The 13866-nt window shown below is 38.9% G+C and overlaps 1 protein-coding gene across 1 annotated transcript in view; it reads left to right on the top strand.

Annotated features, from left to right (window-relative positions):
* Positions 1-13866, top strand: part of pigg (phosphatidylinositol glycan anchor biosynthesis class G (EMM blood group)) — a 114636-nt gene that overhangs the window by 78441 nt on the left and 22329 nt on the right. The gene's annotated exons all lie outside the window — the stretch shown is intronic.

Raw genomic sequence — 13866 nt, 5'->3', positions numbered from 1 at the left:
ACTAACTTTAGCATTCTGCTGTCTGAAAGTCTACCTGATGGCGCTAACACCCTCCTCCTGGCCCTGATTGGTTGTTTCTAACCGAGTGGTGCATTTCTGCAGTTAGCATACCCACAAATGATGGCAGATAAACAGTTTTTCTGTAACGATAAGTTGTTTCTCTGCCATTAACACATTTAGCAGCGTGTTCCTGAGCGTGATTGTCAGCGATAAGACCCTCCCCGTGGCTCTGATTGGTTGTTTTTGACCAGGAGCGGTGCTTTTTTTTTTTTTTACAGATTGCTATAGCAGCTTAAGTGTAGCAGATTACGTGTCTCGTGCTTCACTGTCACGAGACGTTGACAGTTTTAACAAATATGGTTAAAAAAAAACAGGTTAAGAAAAAATATATATACTGTGGCTTTAAGTGGAAGTACCACTCGGTGCAACACTTTGGTAGTTAGACACCGTTTTACTCATTTGATTCTGCTTGTCTGCTCCTGAGCTACAAAGTAGCTCATCATCAGAGTGTGAATGACTGAATGAATTGTAGTGGAAAGAGCTTTGGAGTCCTCTGCCTTGAGAAAGTGTGATATAAATACAGAACGTTTAAATTTTTTTTTTGCCAATTTATTTTTTTGTAGGCCCTCAGTTAATATTAAACCAGGTTATATTGTTATAACATGATGTAAAGCTCAAAAAAGTAAATTTTACATAATGCTGCCCCCTTTAAACACTGACAATATGTGCAGCAGAAAAGAACAGAAACACACGTCTAAGGTCACAAAATGTGTTTTTTGTGAACAAATGTTCCAGCAGGAAGTCGCTCCACATCAAAGCGGCCGGAGCTGCCAGGACCTCTGTACGTCAAAACCAATTTCTGGTGCATTTGTTACCACGTATAAAGACCACAACAAGCCTCCGCTGTCCGCGTTTGTGTTTATGCATTTAGGCGGCTAACAGCTGCACAAAAAAACATGACCCATTTTTCCTCGGCCCTCTTGATCCGGAGAGCGACCGGTGGTGCTTCTCCCCCAATTTAAAAATATGCATGCATACAGATCCCGCTTAAAAATGGAAATGTATTCAAACTTGTCTCAAAACACCTGTGAACTCTCCCAGACACACGTACTGATGCGCACACACACACACACACACACAACACACTCAGAGGATTCAGCTTTATCACCCAAGCGGTAAACCACTTTAGAGCCACGTTCCAAAGACGATTCGGCGTTCAGTGAAAACCTTTTAACAAAGGATCATCCTCCATTTACTCTCGGCGTTGTTATCTGTGATTGCTGAGTGTGCTGTAACCAGGTTACAGCCTCGGAAAAGGAGGTCGTCCTCCTTATAAATCTAACATGAGGCTAAAGGGAAGAAGTGACATCGCCGCGCGCCGCCAAGGCTTCGCAGATATCCACCAAGTGGCTCGAAGGAAGGGCTAATTAGATGTTTTTCTGCAGCCTTTGTTTTAAAGTCCCTCTTACCCCCCCCAGTTGTCACTTGGACGTGTTCGGCTTTGTCCCAAGTAGGAGGAGCAGGGATCTGGGGGGGTTGGGTGTCTGCCTGTGACGCTGAATTTCGTGCTCTGGCTGATTTACAGTAAGTGCCAGCCTGGTGCGGGTGATTGATGAAGGGGGTATGCCAAAGATGTCAAGGGGATTGGACATGGTCTTACCTTTTCCTTATTCGCCTGCTGGAGCGCCGTGCTTGTTACCAAGGTAACCGGAAATCCAGGCAACTCGACAAGCTTCTATTTTCCGTCCTCTGTTACTATTAAGATAAAAGAAAGAATTAAGCTGATCAGACGAGGGTGATTAATCTCCTTGCGTTTAATGTCTGCAGTTGCCAAAAACATCCTCTTGAACCTCTTTTTTTCTTTTTTTGTCAAACTACATGTCTATGAATAAATTGTAAGTTGAAGGAAACTGCTTCTGTAAAACAGCAACAAACCTGCTCAGCCCTTCTGCATTGCAAACCCACACCTCAAACAAACGGCCATTTGCTCTCTTCCTATTTCCGTTTGATAACTATAAACAAACCAGTTCGTATCTAGGCCCTTTTCTTAATCTTTGGTTGTTGTTGTCTTTTTAGTTAAGTATTTTAATGAATTAAAGAGATAAACATGATCAAATCTGCTATATAACTTAGTTTTATTGAATGTCATTATTCCAAAGCTCTGGGTTTCCAGTTCCTTTGGTTCGGTTTGTCATATGGGCTCCCCGACTTTCATAAACAAACCAAAATACAGAGCTGTGAAATAGGGGTGGGCATTTATCGTATCGTTTACCATTTTTCTCGATACATTTATGAGAAGAATTTTGATTTATAGTTGTCATAAATTTCACTTATCAACGGTAAATCAAAAAAAAAAAAAAACTGACAGAATGATTGAAAGTGTTACTTTTCCATGAGGACATCAGGTTCAGATATATTACTTCAACTTTTATATCTGTCTACGTCTACTGTCACTTTATTGCCTAATAAACCTGGAAATCCCCTTTTTGAACTCTCTAACTTAAACTTTTGTTTATCATTTTAAACCAGACGATTCAAATCCAAATGCCTAAAAAGAGAAAAACGAAACAGCCCTTTATTTTAGTGCAGAATTGGAAGCACTATTACTTTGTCTGTCACCTTTATTACAATTGGTTATTAAAAAATGCAAAAAAGTAATTTAAAAATCTTGGATCTTTGGTAACACTTTATTTGACGGGTTGTGAATAAGATCGTTATGACACCGTCATAAACATGACCTGACGCCTGTCATGAACATGAGTAAGTCTTCATGAATATTCATGACTGTTGTCATAAAGTGCCATTCGGTAAATCATGACACTTTTAATACAAAGTTGAGATTATTCAAAATGTCTTCGTCATGACAACTTGACATTAACCAAGAAATCATGATCTGACATAAATTTATTATGAAAGTATTAATAAAGTGTTACCGGACCTTTGTGTTAGACTTGACCTGCTGAATGTAAATGGTCTGAAGTTCCCAACAGAGCTTATCTTCACAATTATTTGCCAGTCGAAGCATTTGATCTCTCTTTTATTAGCACGTCGTTTAGCACGGTTAGCATTGTTAACTGCAGCAGTGTTCAAACGTAGGCTGTCTTGACTTAGCAGTTCCCTTGAGGCTGTGGACATTTCCAGATTCGGCACGGTGAAAACTTAAAAGAATAAAACATCACAACAGGGGGGAAAAAACCCAAAATGTTCACTCAAAAAACATACTTTTTTTTTTTGTAAAAATCCATCAATGACCACATCTGATTCCTGCATTTCACACTTTTACAGCTTGGCATCACCCACTTCCAACCCAGCAGAAAAACGCAGCCCAAAACAGAAAATCAAGCCCAAACTGTTGCCAGCGTTGGTATAAATAACCCATTCTGAAAGGCTGCATCTCCTACAGTGAGAAGCTAAAATCTGATTTGAAATTCTGATCTCAAATGAAGTTTCTTTTTCCTCCCTATCCAAGGGATGAAAATGATTCTGTTTTTCGAGACATTGTCTATGTAGAGTCCCCTATCACGATAAAGTGTGATCCAGTGATTAATGATACATCTAGGCAGCAGTTATTACTCTATCTGCTTTAATGAATGTTTAATGCTCTATCTTGCTGGGTGAATTTGATTGCGGCAGTGCCTACAAAGGACTCGAGTTCGGCAGTAACAAAGTAACAAAATGTTCCCTTGATGAAATCTTTTTGTTAACTGTTATTTTGTTAGAAAGATGAACCTGGACATAACTCTCCAAACATCATCAGCCTCCTTATTGTCAGTGCTCTGACAGAATACCAAGTACCTTATACATACCTTTTTGTTGTTCTGAAAAGAAAGATATCTCTGCCAATAGGGTGGAGCAACAACTTCCTGTTCATTGCAGTATCTGGACTCTGAAAATGGCCACTTTGGAAGCAAAGCACAAGTCAGACATTTGTCTTTCTGACAGCGCTGCGCAAAAATATTCACTCCCCTTGAACCTTTTCAGTTTTTTTTTTGTCCTTATGTAACAAACAGAAGCTTCTGTGTATTCTATTGGGATTTTATGTGATGGACCACATTTCTATTGACCGGACAGTGAAACTTCTGCCACTGTCTCAAGTCTTTAGATTTTTTTTCAGCGTCGTTCTGTTTTTAACTCCCAACCGTCTTCCCGTGCCGCCTGGATGCCACAGTTTTCTGTTGCTTTGAGTTTTCCTTTGCTCTTCTTTACACACCAAATTAGGGCTGTTGTAAACAATTATTTCAGTAATGTAGTAATCCATCAATTATTGCAACGATTTATCAAGTAAGTAAATGAAAAATTTAACACAATGAAAATGTTTTTAATACTGCCGTAACAACAGTATTAATATCAGATATCAGTATTGGGCCCAAATTTTCATATTTGTGTATCTCTAATAATTGCTTTTCTGTAGCTTAGAAAATTAACCTATAACAATAACGGCTCATTATTTAAGTCATCCTGGACAAAAATGGCACAAAATCTGAAATTTGTCCATTTAAAACTAAAAATAATAAAGCAGTGGCTCACAAAGACCCTTTTTTAATGTGTATACTCCAGGTTCTAGTTTAAGAATTCATCTTTAGTGAGTTAAATAGATGAACTCTCACTTTGCACAGCCATCTGTAGCTTTTGTGTCCATGTTGGCGACGGGATTTGGCACATTCGTCACACTCAGAAACACACCTGCCATGATGCGCTCCGCCACAAATTAGTTGCAACTGGGATGGTAGGAAATTTATTTTCCGTAAAGCTTGTCCGCTAAGAATCAGCTTTAGCACCTGCCGCGCACTTCTCCGTTTTAACTAGGCGGCAGGGTTATACTAGCTTTGGTTTTGTCATTATGGTTTAGTTTTATTTCCTTGAAGCCTTTTGTTTGTCAATTTCGGTTAGTTTTAATTGGTTTTTAGAGCGTGTTTACTAGTTTTTGTTATTATTTGTTGAATATTTAGTTTAGTTTAGATGCAGAATAGTGATTATGTATACAAATACTGGGTTATGAATACAACAGAAGATACCATTTTCAAAAAATATATTCAATTGTTATTGAACCAACGACTGCTGTTCAACTTCTGCTGTCGCCATATTGTACCTGAGTAAGTGCCGTAAAAATGTGCCGTAAAAAGGAAGAACACAGACCACCGCAATCTTCCGGCAGCTGACGTAAACTGTTTGTGTGGGCAAAAAAATTCATTTCACATCAGTTTGAAAGGCTAATAAATAAATTCATAAACACAAAAACGAAAGATATTATATCTATATAAATCCATGCCATATAGACACATGATATAGTTCCACTTAGTTATAGTTTTTTCCCATTAATTACCGTTTATATTTATTTCCGTTGACGAAAAATGTATTCTCAATTTCAGTTTTCATTATTTTGTATAGTTTTAGGTAACTATAGCACCGTTGCTAGGAAGCAGCCCCTGGAGAAACGCTGTCCTATTTCAAGCAGTCAATTTAAGGTTCTCTATTGGTACCTGGAAAAGCTATGAAAACTGACATTTTCATCAAGCAATAACCCCGCCGGAAACCCCAGACAGAACGTGAAAAGTGGATCCGGGAAAACAGATCCACCCTATTTTATACTAGTCGCGCTTAGTGTTTATCTGCAACGTATTGGTGGAAGTGCGCAACAAATAGTCCTACCTAAATAGTAAATAGTAAAACATAACTTAACTAAGGTTCGAGGCAGATAATTTGCTGGAAGATTTTTAGTACTCGAGGTGCACAAATCATTCAATGAATCGTTACGGCCCTACACTAAATTATACATCCTACTTTCTTTAGAAAAGAAAACTCGTCCCATTTCACCTTAAATGAACCAACACACGACGGGGAGATCCAGTTGAAAGAAAACTTTCGCTGTCATTTTTTAAGGGCCTGTAGTTTGAGAAATTGTGTAAACAGCAATTAGCTTTAATTGCTTTGAGAAGGAGGACAGCTTGTACGTTTAGCTTGGAAAATGCCAAGCCCAAACAAGATGCCTTTCAGCTTTCAGAGTTTGGCAATCCCTAAGTGTTGGGGAACACGTGTATCGCTTCGGGCTAATTTACATTGACGTTCTAAATCAACATGCCAGTTCCAGAATGGCAAGAATTTCTTTATGCAAATGTCACATCGTGTCCACATCAGTTTTTATATGTAGATGGTATGATGGCGGCAATAATGACGGCTTGTAATCAGAGACAAGTGCTGTAGGTCAGATAAATTGGTATGTGATTTTCTCTCTACACGCTGGTTATCATATAAATGGCACCGGCGCACATCCATCACCGTACAGTCCAGCACAGGGCCTGGAATGCTTTTTTTCCTTTGCATAAAATAATAATGAATGTAATCGGTGCAATATTGTGTGAGGAGTTTTGAATAAAGAACAGTGCATAGGATGGAACATATTACTCTGCTTCCTTCCTCACTAGGTACAAGTTTGCATAAGACACTGATTAATAATATATGTCTAATACTTGCTCAGTTCCTTCAGGGTCAGTTATTACCCTCTAGTACTTTTGTGAGTTTTGACAACTGCAGTAGAAATCCTCCTTTTACCGTGTTTTTTGCCCCAAGCTGGATTTATAAAAATAGAAAATGATCGACTCACAAAGCAGGACGTTTTTAAATTTATTTAAGTGTCTAAATAGCTTCAGAGCAGACATTGAGATCATTTTCAGAGACAACAGCATTAGAACTGAGTTCACTCCTGGTGTTGCAGTGCTGTGAAGAAAAATGTTTGCCCTCCCCTGCACATTTCTTTACTTGTTTGCCATTTTTAAGTGTTTTTGTTCATCATACAAATTTTAATGCGAGACAAAGATAACTTGAGCAAATTCAGTTGAAGTTTTCAACCGATGTTTCGTGATTCATTGATAAGAAAATGACTTGGGTGAAACTGGCGTAAATGAGAAAGTCTGAGGCCAAACTGCTGCCGACCAAAAAGTACATAAAGGACGACGATTTCCCAAAAAACACCTTAGTGGTCTCCAAGTCTTGCACGAAGATATTTTGTGTGCTACAGATACGAAAGTGGAGCTTTTTGGAAGATGTACGTTTCGTTTCACCTGGCACATCCAACGGGCCCCTGCCTGTTTGCAAATTCACGTATTCCACACGTATGTTTATGTGTGTTAAGATATGCTTGCTGTTTGACTCAATAAAGTTAGGCAGCTATGTTTGTAGACGGGAATCTCAGTTATTCACGGATTTTTGCTATTCGCGAACATTCACGGGGACCACAGTTGTCCGCTGAAAAATCCAGAGTTTTTTGTTTTTTTCAAAATTGCCGCGTTTTCGTGAAGCGAACTCATTTTCGTAATTCCAATTTGCGCAATTCAGTGGAAACGGATCTACTGTCTGTCATAATGAACACTTGATGGTAGTCGTTGTAGCCAACGGCGGCACAACCAGTTATTAAGTTTAGAAGAGAACGATTTTTTTTACTCATCATATTTGCTCAGGTTATCTTAGTGTGATACGTTTTCGCTCTGAAAGTATTTCCAGAGACAACATCCCTGGAGTTGAGGAAACTCCACACTCTCAATCCAGACCGAACCAAAGCCATTAGTGTCTTTAATTCCACCTGCGTTGTTGTTCGGCCGTCACAATGTCTGCTGTGGAAAAGGTTTACAGGTGAAGCACTCTCCCCCTAATTGCTGCGTTCATCTCCACATATTTTCTCAGAATACAATTAGATCTGATTTCCTCCAGGCTGTAAGTGCTTAAAGATTCAGTGGCTTTCTTAACCTCATTACCTCCTAATACTCCCACTTTTCCCTTCATCTATAATGAAACGGGATGAAGCAGTTTATCTTTGTCACTCTTCTTTCAGCCCTTTGTTTCTCGTGTGGCTCCGTTACAGCGAGTGTACTCATCCCACAATCTTTTGAGCAAATATTCATATGACTTCATTAAAGAGCAGTTTTCATGTAAGGAGTGCGTGTGAGGGGGTTGGGTTGACACTTTTTCATTCAAGTCTCTCTGGATAAGCATTTCTCCCAGAAGGAATTATAAATGTTATTGCCTTCATTATGGAAAGCACTTGTCCGTTAAAGCTTCAATCTCTGTATAAATAATTGATAGTTGGGAAAGATTTCTGTAGAGTCAGCAGTTTAGATAAAGAGCAGCCGGTACAAACTTGAGTCATAAGTTGTATGCCACTAGATGTGTTCTTTGAAACTTGTTGATCAGACAAACCTAGCTCCTCTTCACTGCAGCTGTACTGTCCAGATATTTGAAATCAGGAAAAGAGGGAAGTAGGGCACAATGGGCGACAGAGCTGGGTAAAATTAAGAAAAATGTCTGAAAACTGGCTGTATTAACTAGATATGGTACCTTGAAAACTTTTCATACCACTTAACCTTTTCTACATTTAGTTACTTTACAACCACTTGCGTTTATATCCAACCCTTTTACCTTGAGACCCTTATTAAAACCCAGTCCAACCAATGGCTAGACATGGTGCTGGGAGCATCATAGTGTGTGGATGATTTTCTACAATGACGCCGTAGTGTTTACAATGTACATGGTGAACCACACAACGTACTGCAAGCCTACCAAGTAGGAGTGCACCGCGCAATCGATGCGCAATAATCGAATTAATTTTCTTAATTCTGGGACATTGGCAACTGGTTGATCCTTAAGTCCACCAATCTCATCCGCCAATCTAAAAATCAGCCATTGTCCTCTGTTGTTCTGCCGTGAGAGAAGTTTGACTGACAGACCACCGGTTTTCGTCCGTCCGCCCGCAGTTGACAACTGTCTCCCCACTGTTGCCAACTTAGCAACTGTGTTGCTAAATTTAAAGACTTTGTAGGCCAAATTAATTGGTATTGGAAAAAATCTGAATGACCAGGTCAGTATTTTTAAAGATCGGTGATTGACAAGAAAACTACAATCGGTTCACCCCTCCTACCTAGACATGGCTGAACACCTAAACCAGCAGAACAGACAAAAAGGGCATTGAAGGTGACTGGTGTAGAAGGTCACCTCCCAGGAATATGGCAGCCCTAATCTAGAGTGGTTCATATCAAGTTATTATGTGCCTGTTAGATCAAATTAAATTGAAATTATGACCTATATGAGTTTGGACTCTTAGTTTTAGTTATTTCTTTTACATTTTTGGATCATTTCTTTGTTGTCTAATATCTTAACAGCTGAGTTATTCTTGTTGTGTTTTGGATTCCTCATTAGAACTGTTTCACTGTTCAGCTTTCCTTTCCTTATCTTTCTCCTTCTTGTTTGTTTACCTTATTATTCTGATCTCGACCCCACCCGTTAAGCACTCCCATCATTCGCCTCTACCTGCTCCCTTCCCAGCTGCACCCTCTTACCTCTGATTAGTTCCTCCCCTGTCATCTCCACTTCTTCCTTAGAGTCTTTAGGTTTGGTTTATCTCATTGTTCTTCAGTGGTACTGTGTTTTGGTACCAGAATTTCTTCTTCAAGCTCTTCATCATCTTCTATTAAACTGTCGTTATGAGACTCCCCGTTCTTTGCGGTTTGGTTTGATTCCTGCGCTATACGTGACAAACTAAATTGACGTACTTGATTGTGACGTGACAAAATGAAGATTGCATAATACTTTTGCGATCCGTCACATAGCAATTTATCACGTTTATTAGGCTATTAGGTTCTGAAATTGTGTTTTCAACTTGTTTCATTTCCTGGAAGTCTCAATTTACATTTAGCTTGAATGTGTAGAAAGTTACTCGAGTCACTTTGTCTTTCTGTCTCAGTGGGGGTTATTCACCTACAGGGATCTCTGTTGTGGTTCCCATGGTAACACGGGTCCCCATGAGTCAATGTGCAGTCTGGTTAAAATCCTCCTACAAAACAATAGAGACACACAAAAAGCATACAGCTATGATCAAATATTTTATCAAATAAGGATTACGTTCAATTGACATTTGACTCGCTCAGAAGTTGAGTTGAAATTAACTCTGGCTTCACTTTTCCTCTTTTAAAAATTGTCATCTAAGTTTTGACTATTTCATTTTAAATATGGAAGGGACATAAGGACACTTAGTTCCACCAATTGTGCTTTAATATCCAGTGTTTTTTGATGATGTAGCCACAAGCATTTCCAAAAATATTAGTAACCATTTTCTTTCTGTTCAGTGCATTATAATTTGAAATATAATTGTATTTTAAATAAAGATGAACCTGCGTAATGGACACCTTGATTTTAGAAGGAAGAGTTGGTAATCACACCTCCTAAATGTCAGCAAACTTGCTTTCTATGATGGTTTGACAAATTCTGATCAAATATTCCTTTCCAATACATGCCCGTTGATTATTACGTGTTTATGTAAATTTTCTTTCACTCATTAGTTAAACAGCTGTTTATTTTAAGAAGAAAAATCTAAGTTTTGAGTTAAAGGACTGGTTTTTGTGGAAAAACAAAACCTTTGAAGTCACTGCTGGGATTTTAAAAAACATTTTTGTATGAAATTTCTGTATGAATATTGATGCTTTGAGATGTTGAGCTTGAGAAACAGTTACAGCTCTGAAAAGAAGATAAAGATGTCGTCACTTATAATAACGAGGACATTAAGCAATAATAGCAAGACCCGGGTCAAAGTATTTCACACAGGGCTTTGTTGGAAGGGTTGTGTGATTGGTCCGAAGTTTGTGTTTTATGCAGAAAGTAGATATTAATGTCCACCAGGCTGAACGTCATTTGTTTATTTTAAATGTTACATTTTTTGATACACAGTGACAGTAAAGACGGATTAAGCTAGGTTTATAGTTTACTGGGCTCGCACCGATTGCATAAAACATGGTGTGGACCGCCCTAGCGCCCCTTCCACCGGGCTTATCAGGTTTTCTGGAGAAAACCCTGTAATGTTCATATTTCTCTTCAACTATATATTTCCGCAGGAGACATTGGTACTTTTTTGGAGAACGAACACCAGACACAGCTAGGAATTATGTACGTTTTTTTTTACTACTCTTCACTAAATAACAAAATTGTCAAATTGTACTAATTTCTCAGAATCAGCATGGACTTCCTCAGCAATTTGAGCTACACTAGCTCGTTTAAAAAAATCCGACCCAATAGATTCTGACCATTTCAGACCAGAAACGGTTTCAGTTTGGAGATGTTCTGACCCGAGTTGTCAACCCATAACGGTTTATCCCTTGTCAAACTTGCTTAAATCCTTTATGCCTTCCTGAGTTTTCTGCTTACGGAAGAGCATTAGGGCCACCGAAAAAATAAAAAAAATAATTCTGAGATTAAAGTCAGAATTTTGAGATTAAACTCAGAATTCTGACTTTATTCTTAGAATTCTTTTTTTTTTTTCGGTGGCCCTAATCCTCTTCTGTACTGCTTCTACTCATGAACTGTGAGCTAAAAACAATGAAAAAGATAACAAAAGTTATTCACTTCACGACTGTAACATCATGCCTAATTTCTTCCACAATCTAATTCAGAGAGAAATTCCTGTGAGCATTTTCCATTTATGTGAAACTTTAATATTGTTGGATTTTGTCTCAATGAGAATATGTTTGCTTCAACGGAATTTATCGTTTTTATTGTATAAAAACGTTCAGAAGAAGAAACACACAAACCAGAAAAGGAGGCAAAGACAGTGAAATTCACACGGTAGAGGGAGACGAGAGCGGAGAGAGAAAAAAAAAATGCCCTGAAGCAGAGAGAGATGCAGAAGTACAACCTCTGAAATAAAGAACTGATAGCCAGGCCTGGGATAAGGAGAAGTCCCAGGGTGGAAGATTGATCTGGCACAGAGGCGCCTGAATGAAGAGGGAAGGACGTGGAGGAGAAAAGGGGAAGTCACTCTCAGCGCTGATGGGGAGGAATGTTAAAAATCCTGATGTTTTGGATGCAGCTGGTTGTATGTATTGCTACTGAACACGCCGACAAACAAAACCAAGCCATCTTTGATATGTCGAGCTTCCACTTCCCGAATCCTTACTCTGAAAAGTTACGACTTTTCCCCGTCACGAAATCTCGGCGAAACCTATAAATCTACCCGATCTCAAAGCGAATTTTAATTCAGCACACCGTTACTCGTGCGTCTTATGAGCTCGTGGTACGACGTTCAAATAAAAAAAAATTAATAAATACAGTTGAAGAAATGTCACCTTACCTCAAAATGCACTCAGAGCATCTTAATGCCCTGTTCCTCAAAACGTATTGAGAAACTGACAATGTGATGGGTGGGAGACAGCCTGTTTCCTGCGGCGGTTCGCTCCGTCTTCCAGTCTCCTGGCTTTAATTATTAATGTTACATTGACACACCGCATACCGAATGAAGCAAAGGTTATGAGTCACAGAAATATGAGCAGTCCTGTTAAACAAGAGGGAGGAAGATGAATTTAATTAAAGTTGTGATCTTTGGAGAGCAGATATTGCAGAGGATTCTGCACAAAGCACGTCACTGATGCAGCGAACTGCAGCCCACACCTGGGCAAAGATGGAGTCATAGTTTCACATTTTGTTTTCCTCCATTTGTTTAATACTTGAGTTTGGGTACAGTGATAATGTGTTCCTACTTTTTTTTCCTTTTTTTTTTCTTAGATATTGGTCTACTTCATGATGTCAGACAGGTTACATTGAAGTGATTTCTTGATTCTGACAGTAATCAGGTGCGGAAAGTGGAACTAATTTGGTTTCACACCAGATGGTCTGGTAGGCAGCAAAATGATGAGATTTGTTACATTTTCAGCCAGTGCGGCTCGCTTTCACACCGAACTAATTTAAACCGCTGTTCCTCTCCTCGCCTGTGGGGGCGCTGAAAAGAACAACCACTGAAAGAGACAACACAAAAACAACAGAAGACGACATGAGCACAACGTCCTTCTTCGTAAAATGTAAGCAAAAATGGAGTAATACCAGATTTTAGCGGTTGTAGGATTTCTCTTTTGTTGTTGGAACCAAACAATGAACCTTTGTGTCTAGCCAGCGCTAGACATGTTTGATTCTGATGTAATTACCCAGAATGCCAGGCGATATAGTCCGCTTCCAACTTTTGGAGCGGTCTCCGGTCCACACTGCATTCAATCGGCACCAGAGTTCACTTGAACCGAACCGAGGTCTAGGTTTTCTTTTTTGGACCACATCAGAATTTAATTTCCCAGTCTCCCCTTCTCAAACAAACTGGACTTTAACATACAAACCAGAATTTGACCAAAGTGGACTGTACAGGGCTGGTGTGAATGCACCCTAAAAATTAGGGGTGCAAAAAAAAATGTGATCAATCATCGTTTATTCATGATTCAACAGAAGAGGCGGATATTTATCTTTGTTTTATCTATACACTATGAACCTTCTAAAGCAGGGGTGCCCAAAGTGGGTCCTGGAGGCCCGGCATCCTGCACGTTTTAGTTCTCCCTGGTTTAACGCGCCTGGATCCAATGATGGCTCATTAGAGGCCTAAGCACAACATTGACTTGCTGAAAAGGTTGTTGGTACCACCAGGGTGGGAACCCTGGTTCTAGATTGTCTGGACTAAAAATATGATGATTAAGATGATTTAGCTTTAGCAACATGTTAGTTCGGATAACTTTTCTTTTAATAAATGAAGTCATTTAAAAAAAAAAAAATTGTACTTAGATTACCTTTGTCTGCTATTAAAGTTTATTTAATCTGCCACTTTTGGAAGAAAAAAAATCTTTAAAAATTTGTAGTATGGGTTTTCCGTGCCACCTTAGATATGTCATCTTCTTCACAGAGATGCTCACAAGCTTTAAAATCTGTTGATTGTGATTTATTAATGATAATTTAATAATAATATTATTAATAATTTATTAATGATATTGATGATCATTCAGTAATAAACTCTAGATCAAGTGCTTTTACATTTGTCCCCCATCTAAATATTTGTGATTCCAAAGCAGAGTCAGAGTT

The sequence above is a fragment of the Xiphophorus hellerii genome, chromosome 23 (genome assembly GCF_003331165.1).
Source record: "Xiphophorus hellerii strain 12219 chromosome 23, Xiphophorus_hellerii-4.1, whole genome shotgun sequence".
In the NCBI taxonomy this organism is placed as follows: Eukaryota; Metazoa; Chordata; class Actinopteri; order Cyprinodontiformes; family Poeciliidae; genus Xiphophorus; species Xiphophorus hellerii.
This window is presented reverse-complemented; position numbering and strand designations above follow the sequence as displayed.